Consider the following 8,785-nt stretch of genomic DNA (forward strand, 5'->3'; position numbering starts at 1 on the left):
ACCCAGAATCCCACTTCAAATGGGAACTTGGCTCTGTACTTAAATAATGTGAAGCTGTCACCTGCAGATCCTTTTAAGACCAGAGTCAGGTGGAAAATAGTGTACTGGGTGGGTACGTCATTATCGTGAACTCAGCCTCCCACATACTGGGGTCACGGGCCACCGTGCCTGGCTGATCTAGTGTTGCTGCTGCTGCTGCTGCTGGTTCTGCTGTTGTTGCTGTTGTTGTTGTTGTTGTTGTTGTTCTAGTACTGGGGACTAAACTTGGCCATTCTGCCTCCAAGCTACACCTCCAGCCCGATATTTTATTTATTTATTTATTTATTTATTTATTTATTTATTTTGAGGTACTGGGGATGGAACCCAGGGGCATTCTACCTCTGAGCTATACCCCCAGCCCTATTTTTTATTCTTTATTTTGAAACAGGGTCTCAGTAAGTTGCAGAGGGCCTCACTAAGTAGCTGAGGCTGGCCGCGAACCGTGATCTCAGCCTCCTGAATGCTGGGATGACAAGCATGCGCCACCACGCCCGGCATTTATTTTTACTTTGAAACTGAGTCTTGCCAGGTTGATGAGAGTCGCACTACCAGTCTCAGCCTCCCAAGTCCTGGGATTTCAAATTTACACCACCACACCCAGCTAGACCTAGTGCTCTTAAATGGTATCCCTGCACACTTGTTAGTAATTATCTTATCCAAGGTTTCGTTGCCCAGAGTAACAAAGGTCTCCAGGCATTTTTTTTTTTTTTTTTTTTTTTTTTGCGGGTCTGGGGATGGAACCCAGGGGCATTCGACCTCCGAGCTACACCCCCTGCCCAATTTTTATTCTTTATTTTGAAACAGGGTCTCACTGAGTTGCAGAGGGCCTCGCTAAGTAGCTGAGGCTGTCCACGAACCGCGATCCTCCGGTCTCAGCCTCCCAAGAGCAGGGATTACAAGCATGCCCACCACGCCGGGCTATCTATCTCCAGGCATTTCTGTTGTGCACAAATGCATTCATGTGAATACACACACAGTGGAAGTGTATCTCCTTCCAGCTCTCAAGGAACCTTCTGGGTTGCTAAACATTTCAAACCATGCGGAGGGTGGCATTCCATTTCAGCTTCCATTCGTTCAGGGGCGTTTGGTGTAAAGAAGCAGGGAACTAACCCCACACACAATGTTCTTTGCAAACTGTGCCCTCGAGATGCAGGGCGGCGACGAGCCGCAGTGCTGACGTGGGGAGAAGACCGGACACGGGGCCACCCACTGCCCTGCGCTCACAGGCGGCAGCCAGGCGCACCGCTGGTCCCATACCCACCGCTCAGCTGGAAGGCCAGGCACCTTGACCAGCAGCTCCCACCCCCACAGCACCCAGCAGGGGTGAGCGGGCCCCGTGCAGGAGGACGGTGTCACAGGACCACAGCCAGCAAGTGTGGCCGGGCCAGGGGCCCCCGAACCGCAGGAAGGCAGAACCTCACCAGGGCCCGAAGCCCAGTGGGCACAAGGCTGAGACCGGAGGACCGCGGTCTGCGGCCAGCCTCAGCTACTTAGGCCCTCTGCAACTCCGTGAGACCCTGTTTCCAAATAAAGACTAAAAAATAGGGCTGGGGGTGTAGCTTGGAGGTAGAATGCCCCTGGGTTCCATCCCTAGTACTGCAATAAATAAATAAACATATACATACATACAAAGGGAGTGGGTGAGGATGTAACTTGGGGGCAGAATGCCTCTGGGTTCTACCTCCAGTCCCACAAATCCCGAACCCCCTCCCCAGGCCTTTCCATCTATCTCTGCAGTCTTGGGCAGGACCCCAAAACTCTGAAACTCCAGGCCTTGTGCAGAGGAAGGAGTGAGGCCTCGGGGCTCTCCTGAGGCAGCGGCAGTGGCCGGGGGCTGGAACGTCCCAGCAGGTGCAGGCCTCTCTCCTGGAGCAGGGAGAAGCTGGGGCGTCACCATGGCATCTCTGCCCGGTGCCTCGACGCCACCCGAGGAGAACAGTTTCCAGGAGCGGCCAGCAGGTGGGCCAAGGCGCTGTGCAGGGCGCCCCAAGGATCCCATAACCGCGGGCCTGGGCTTCTGGCTCCACCGCTGCAGGGAGGCAGGAGACCTAGGGCTCCCCAGGGGTGGGCGCCCCCCTGCTCTGGTCTGCCTGGCCCCCAGCACCTTCCAGCTCCTGGGGACTCCTCCTGTCTCTCTCTTTTTCTTCTTTGTGCTTTGAATTGAGGATTGAATTCAAGGGCATTCTGCCTCCAAGCTACACCCCCAGCCATCTTTTATTTCTTATTTGGAAACAGGGTCTCATAAGTTGCTGAGTCTCGCTACCTTGCCAAGGCTGGCCTTGAACCTGCGATCTTCCCATCTCAGCCTCCCATGGACTGGTATTACAGGCGTGCGCCGCCATCCCCGGCCAAGGCGGGCCCCTATAATGTAGCTGTGTCATCACACGTACGTCCCCAGGCCTCGTGGGGATGTCCTCATGCCCCTGCTGTGGGTGAGTCATGCCTGCTGGGCAAGGCCCCGCTGCACCGGGACAGCAGCCCACGCTTGGGGAAAACCAAACAGAACCCCTCGCCGTCCCTGGCCCGGACAGACCGCTTCTCCTGCTCTCCCCCCCTCTCCATTTTCTCCTTTTCCTAGAGATCTGGGCTTGTCATCCCAGTACCTGGGAGGCTGAGACAGGACGATTGTGGGTTCACGGCCAGCTACTTAGTAGGTTCACAGCCTCAGCTACTTAGTGAGACCCTCGGTAACTTAATGAGACCCTGTTTCCAAATAAAGAATAAAAAATTGGACTGGGGGTGTAGCTCAGAGGTAGAATGCCCCTGGGTTCCATCCCCAGTACCTGGGACCCGGCTTGTCCTGGGACCGCGTGCTGCAATTGAAACACCCTGGAGAAACAAAACCCGACAGGCGCGGCCCCTGCCTTCCCGTGTGCCCAGGACACAGAGACGGCTGCTGTGCAGGCAAGGGGCAGAGGCAGGCCGCGGGCCAGTTCTGGGCCATGCTTCCTGCAGGGGGTCAACCCCAGGATGGAGCAGAGACGGGGTTGGGGTCTTGCCTGTTGGGGCCACCCCCTGTCTACCAAGCTTCTCACAACCAGCAGGGCCAGCTCTACCTTCAGCCGGAAGAGGTGGGTGGTTAGAGAGGGGCTCCAGGGCCCTCTCTCTCTCCCCTCCAGTGTGTGTGTGTGTGTGTGTGTGTGTGTGTGTGCGCGCGCGCGCGCACGCAATGCAGGCATGGAACCCAGGACCATTCTACCTCTGAGATACACCCTCAGCCCTATTTTATTTTTTTTAATTTGGAAACGGTCTTGCTCAGTTGCTGACAGTCTCACTAAGTTGCTGAGGCTGACTTCAAACCTGCCATCTTCCTGTCTCGGCCTCCAAAGTACTGGGATTACAGGAGTGCACCACCATGCTCGGCTTTATTTTTATTTTATTTTCTGAGTGTGTGGTACTGGGGATGGAACCTCGGGGCAGTCTATCTCTGAGCTACACCCCCAGCCCTATCTTTCATTCTTTTTTTTTTTAATTTATTTTTGGTGGTACTGGGGTTCCTGGAAACCCTTCTACCTCTGGGCTACACTCCCAGACACCTATTTTTTTTTTTTTTTAATTTGGAAACAGGGTCTCTTAAGCCAGCGTGACTGGCTTTGAACCTGCGCGATCCTCCTGTCTCCACCTCCCAAGCACAGGGATCACAAGCGTGCGCCACCACGCCCGGCTTTCATTCTTTATTTTGAAACAGGGTCTCACAAAGTTGCAGAGGGCCTCACTAAGTAGCTGAGGCTGGCGTCGAACCGCGATCCTCCTGCCTCAGCCTCCCAAGCGCGGGGGTTACAGGTGTGCCCCACCATGCCCGGCTGAATGACCTTAGGAGGGGTGTGGATGCGGGATTCTGCAGGTGAGGCAAAGGAAACAGCCATTAAGGCTGTGCGCTCTCAGCTGGTGTCTCAGGTTCGAGACCAGCCTCAGCAAGTAGCAAGACTCTCAGGAGGTTACTGAGACCGGTCCAACAACAGAAAGGGAGACGCGGCACACGCCTGTCAGCTCAGGACTTGGGAGGCCCAGACAGGAGGCTGGTGAGTTCGCGAACAGCCTCTGCAATAGTAAGACGCGTATTGATATTAACCTAGCGAGATCCTGTTTCCAAATTAAAATCAGGCTGGGGTTGTGGCTTGGAGGTAGAAGGCCCTGGGTTCCATCCCCAGCACCAAAAACAAAACAAAACAAAAAAACGGGGCTGAGGGTGTAACTCAGAGGTGGGGTGCCCCTGGTACCCCCCCCCCACACACACACACACACACGAGCTGTGTAGATGGCCTCTGCCTTTGGTAGCCTGGAACCAGAGGCCTAAAATAACCTACCACACAGTTGAATCTGAGAAAATGAGAAGGGAGGCCCGGTGGGCCTTCGGGAGGCAGGGAGGCCCCTCCTCCTGCACCCCGCCCGGAGCCCCTCTCAGCCCGGAGCCCTGAGGACCCGAGGTGGACCACCCCTTAGGCCACCCGGCCCTCATACTGCGGGGGCAGCCAGGGGGGGGGCGCAGGGGAGGCCGGGCCGGCTGCCTGCGAGAGAGGAAGTTCTTCCCTCTCCACCCCCTCCCTGGCCCGCCGGATTCTCCACCGGCCGCCCCTCAGGACTCTGTCATCCTGCAGGGCCGCAGGGCCCCGGCTAGGGACTCCACTCGAGGGCCAGGCAAGGCCGGGCCGGCGGGAGGAGGAGCCGGGAGGGAGGGAGGGCCCGAGGTGCCGGGGCCCAGGGGGGGGCAGCAGCGGCTCAGCGCCCTCTGATCCTCAGAGCCGCGGCAGGGACCCTGCTGTCACATCCGAGGTGGGCCCTGGTGCCCTGGCAGGACCGTCCTGTCCCGGTGGCCCTGGGGACAGCCTCGCCTCGGGTTCCCCCGCCTTCCCGTCAGCACACCTGGGCCGGTGCCTTGGCTTTTGCCCAGCACAGCCGCAGGCCTGACAGGTGCCCTCGTGCCCCTCACAGGAAGGAACCCGGGGACCCCCAGAGGCCGAGGCAGCCCGTGCCACTCCGAAGGACGCAGCCGAACACACTGCCAGGTCTGTGTGGACGGGACCCGCGGAGGGGAGGGCGAGTGAAGGAGGCCCTGGGCCCGGGAGGCTGGTGTGAGCCCCAGCCCCGCAGGGGGAAGCGGGACGCCGAGGAACAAGCCTGGGGGTTTGTGACCAGGACAGAGCAGGGAGCACCCCTCAGGCCAGCCCCGCCAGGACCCCTCCCAGGTGCAGGGCCCCTGCAGGCTTAGCCTCAGTGTCCCTACTGCCGCGCGGGATTCAGCATGACGCCTGCTGAGGAGAGCAGGGAGATGCCTGGCGAAGGCTTGCTCCAGACCCCGGAAAGCTCCTGGACCCCAGAAAGCTCAGGCTGAGGTGCCGGCCCCTGCGGGGCTTCTGGATGCGCACCTGCTGCTTCTCCTCTTCCTCTTCCTCCTCCTCCTCTTCCTCCTCCTTCTCTTCCTCCTCCTCCTTTTTTTTTTTTTTTTTTTTTTTTTGCGGTACTAGGGTTGGAATCCAGGGTCACTGTACCTCTGAGCTACACCCCCAGCCCCACTTTTTAGTCTGTATTTTGAAAAAGGTCTCGCTGAGTTGCTGAGGGCCTCACCGAGTAGCTGAGGCTGTCTGGGAACCGCGATCCCCTGCCTCGGCCTCCCAGATGTTGGGATGAGGAGCGTGGCCCCCACTCCCTGCTGTCTTCACAGCTTCTTGAGTAAGAGGAGGCCGAGGCCGGCACCCGTGACTCCCCGGGGCGGCCGGTCAGGACAGTGTTTTGACAATCCTTGGGCAAGACTTGCACAAGCCTCAAACTTCTCTGCAGCCCCCAGCCCCTCCGTCCAGGCTGGTTTAGCAAGAAGGAGGAAACCCGCGTGTTCCGGCCCCAGAACTCCTTCCCAACCTGGTGCCTGGGCCCTTCCTTCCCCATCCTGACCCTCGTGTAAACCAGCAGCGATTCTGCCCCTGAGCAGCCTGGCCATAAGGGTTCACTTTGGCCCCCAAGCCCAGGCTGCCACCGTCTTCCCGGCGCCCTGCGGTGCCCGTGACCCCAAACCCTCAGTTCTTCTCTCCTCCGGCTCCCCTCCAGCCCGAGCCCCCTCGTCCTAGTTCTCCTCCCGGGGGCTGTGCACACCCCGTTCCTTGAGTGCTGGTCCCAGGCTTGTCTCTGTGCCCTGGCCACTCGGCAGGCACCCCAGTGTCCCTCCGCAGAGGGGAAGCTGGAGGGAGGGGACGGCGGTCCTGAGGCCTCCAGGGATGTAGAAAGTGCGGCGCCCACACTGCGCAGAATGGTCGGGCCCTTTCCTGGAGGCCACGACGTGGGCTTTCTGCAAATCCAAGGCCACAGGCCAGGAGCAGCCAGGGCCTGGGGACACCAGGAGGGAGCTTGCGCCCCGAGCGGTGGCGGGGCTCCTCCGGGGGACATGCTGGCGTGTCTGCCAAATTCTAAGGGGACAAGTGACAAGATCCAACCTGCTGTAAACATTGCTGTCCTGTGTGTGTGTGTGTGTGTGTGTGTGTGTGTGTGTGTGCGTGTGCGTGTGTGTGCGTGCGTGTACGTGCGTGTGTGCGTGCGCGCGCTATCCAGTGGTTTCTTGCCAATATAGTTTCCAAAAAAAAGTGTTGGATTCAGGGTACGATCACTTTATTTTATTTTTTTTTTTACTTATTTATCCCAGAGGTAGGTAGGGCATCATCCTACCTCTGAGGTCCACCTTCAGCCCCTTTTTTTTTTTTTTTTTTTTTTTTTTTGGTAGTGCTGAGGGTGGAACCCAGAGGCTTTCTACCTCTGGGCTATACTCCCAAACATATTTTATATTTTATTTGGAAACAGGGTCTCACTAAGTTGCTGAGAGCCTCATTAAGTAGCTGAGGCTGGCTTAAAACCTGTGCTACCTGTGCTACTCTCCTGTCTCAGCCTCCCCAAGCAGTGGGATGACAAGTCTGCGCCACCACGCCTGGCTCAACCCCCAGCCCTTTCTATGTTTTATATTTATTTATTTTTATTTGTTTATTTTTTGGCAGTACTGGAAATGGAACCTAGGGGCATTCTACCCCTAGCCCTATTTTTTATTTTATTTTTATTTTATTTTTTTTGCAGTCTGGGGATGGAACCCCAGAGTCCCACTGAGTTAGTTGCAAAGGGCCTTGCTAAGTAGCTGAGGCTGTCCTCAAACAGTGATCCTCCTGTCTCAGCCTCCCTAATGCTAGTATTACAAGTATGCACCACCACGCCTGTCTCCTTATGATTTTATTTTGGAACAGGGCCTCACTAGGTTGCTGAGAGTCCCACTACCTTGCTGAGGCTGGCCTTGAACCTTCAACCTTCTTGTCTCCGGTCTCCAAGACCTGGGTTCACAGGCGTGCCACCACGCTGGGCTGCTTTGGAACAGTGTAAGCAGTGTAAGGAGGAGAGCTCGGGACCTTTCCTTTTTGGGCTTTGTGAATGGTGGGCGTGGCTTGACATGCACGCTGGGCGCTTCCTGCAAAGTAAGGGGACGTCCGAGGCAGCCTAATCCTTCCTTCACCCTCCCTGTGGGGCCGGCCGGATGCCTGGAACCACCGAAGCTGCTGCGTTACTCAGCCAGCAACAAACTCTGGCAGTCCCGTGCGCCCTCAGCGTGGACTGTGGGGCGAGACGGAACTTTTTAAATTTTCTTTTTGAGTCTCTATGAGCATTTTTTTCAAAACGGTAATATTTTACCAGGCACGGTGGCACAAGCTTGTCATCCCAGCATTCGGGAGGCTGAGACAGGAGGATCGCGGTTCGGGGACAGCCTCCGCTGCTTAGTGAGGCCCTCTGCAACTCAGTGAGACCCTGTTTCAAAAAATCGGGCTGGGGGTGGAGCTCGGAGGTAGACTGCCCCAGACCCCATCACTAAAGAACTTACTCCCTTTTCTCTCAAAGATAAGGACCGTGAAGAGGTTAGGTACCCTATAGACTTATAAATTTAAAAAAATACACACACACACACACACACACACACACACACACACACAATGCTCCACAGATTGTGCTTGCTTTGTCTACACATATATTGAGGTCGGCATGTTATGCAGATACAGGAGTTTGGTGTCTGGGCAGTAGGTCCTATACTTTCTCTTTGCTTCTAGAAAGTCTGAACTTTTACAATGTGTCACTTTCCAAACTTATTTTTAAGCTAGGGGACATATGCACATACTACAAAATTTAAATAATACCAAAAAGTACACAGCGACCAGTCAGTTTCCTTTCCGCTGCCTTCTCTGCAGGGGCCACAAACCAGGGACCGTGACCCTGAGCCTCCCCCACTGCTCGGTAGTAGCTTTTTCTTTATTTTTTTATGTTTTTTCAGTACTGGGGATTGAACCCAGGGGCATTCTACCTCCGAGTGACACCCCCAGCTCTCTTTTTTATTCTTTATTTTGAAACCGGGTCTCACTGAGTTGCAAAGGGCCTCGCTAAGTAGCTGAGGCTGTCCGCGAACCGCGATCCTCTGGTCTCAGCCTCCCAAGGACAGGAATTACTGGCAAGGGCCACCACGCTCAGCTGTGTGTGTGTATGTGTGTGTGTGTACGTGTGTGTGTGTGTGTGTGTGTGTGTGTGTGTGTTAACTAGGGATTGAACCCAGGAGAGCATTAAGCCCATTTGCGATATTTTGTACCTATCAAGCTGTCACCTGTATCTAATCCAGAACATATTTATTACCCTAAAAAGAAACCCTATACCTCTCTTTTTTTCTTGTAGTGCTAGAGGTTAAACCCAAGGGCATCCTACCTCCAAGCTACACCCCAGCCCTATTTTTATTTTTTTA

This window comes from Muscardinus avellanarius (assembly GCF_963383645.1).
Source record: "Muscardinus avellanarius genome assembly, chromosome: 21".
Classification (NCBI taxonomy): domain Eukaryota; kingdom Metazoa; phylum Chordata; class Mammalia; order Rodentia; family Gliridae; genus Muscardinus; species Muscardinus avellanarius.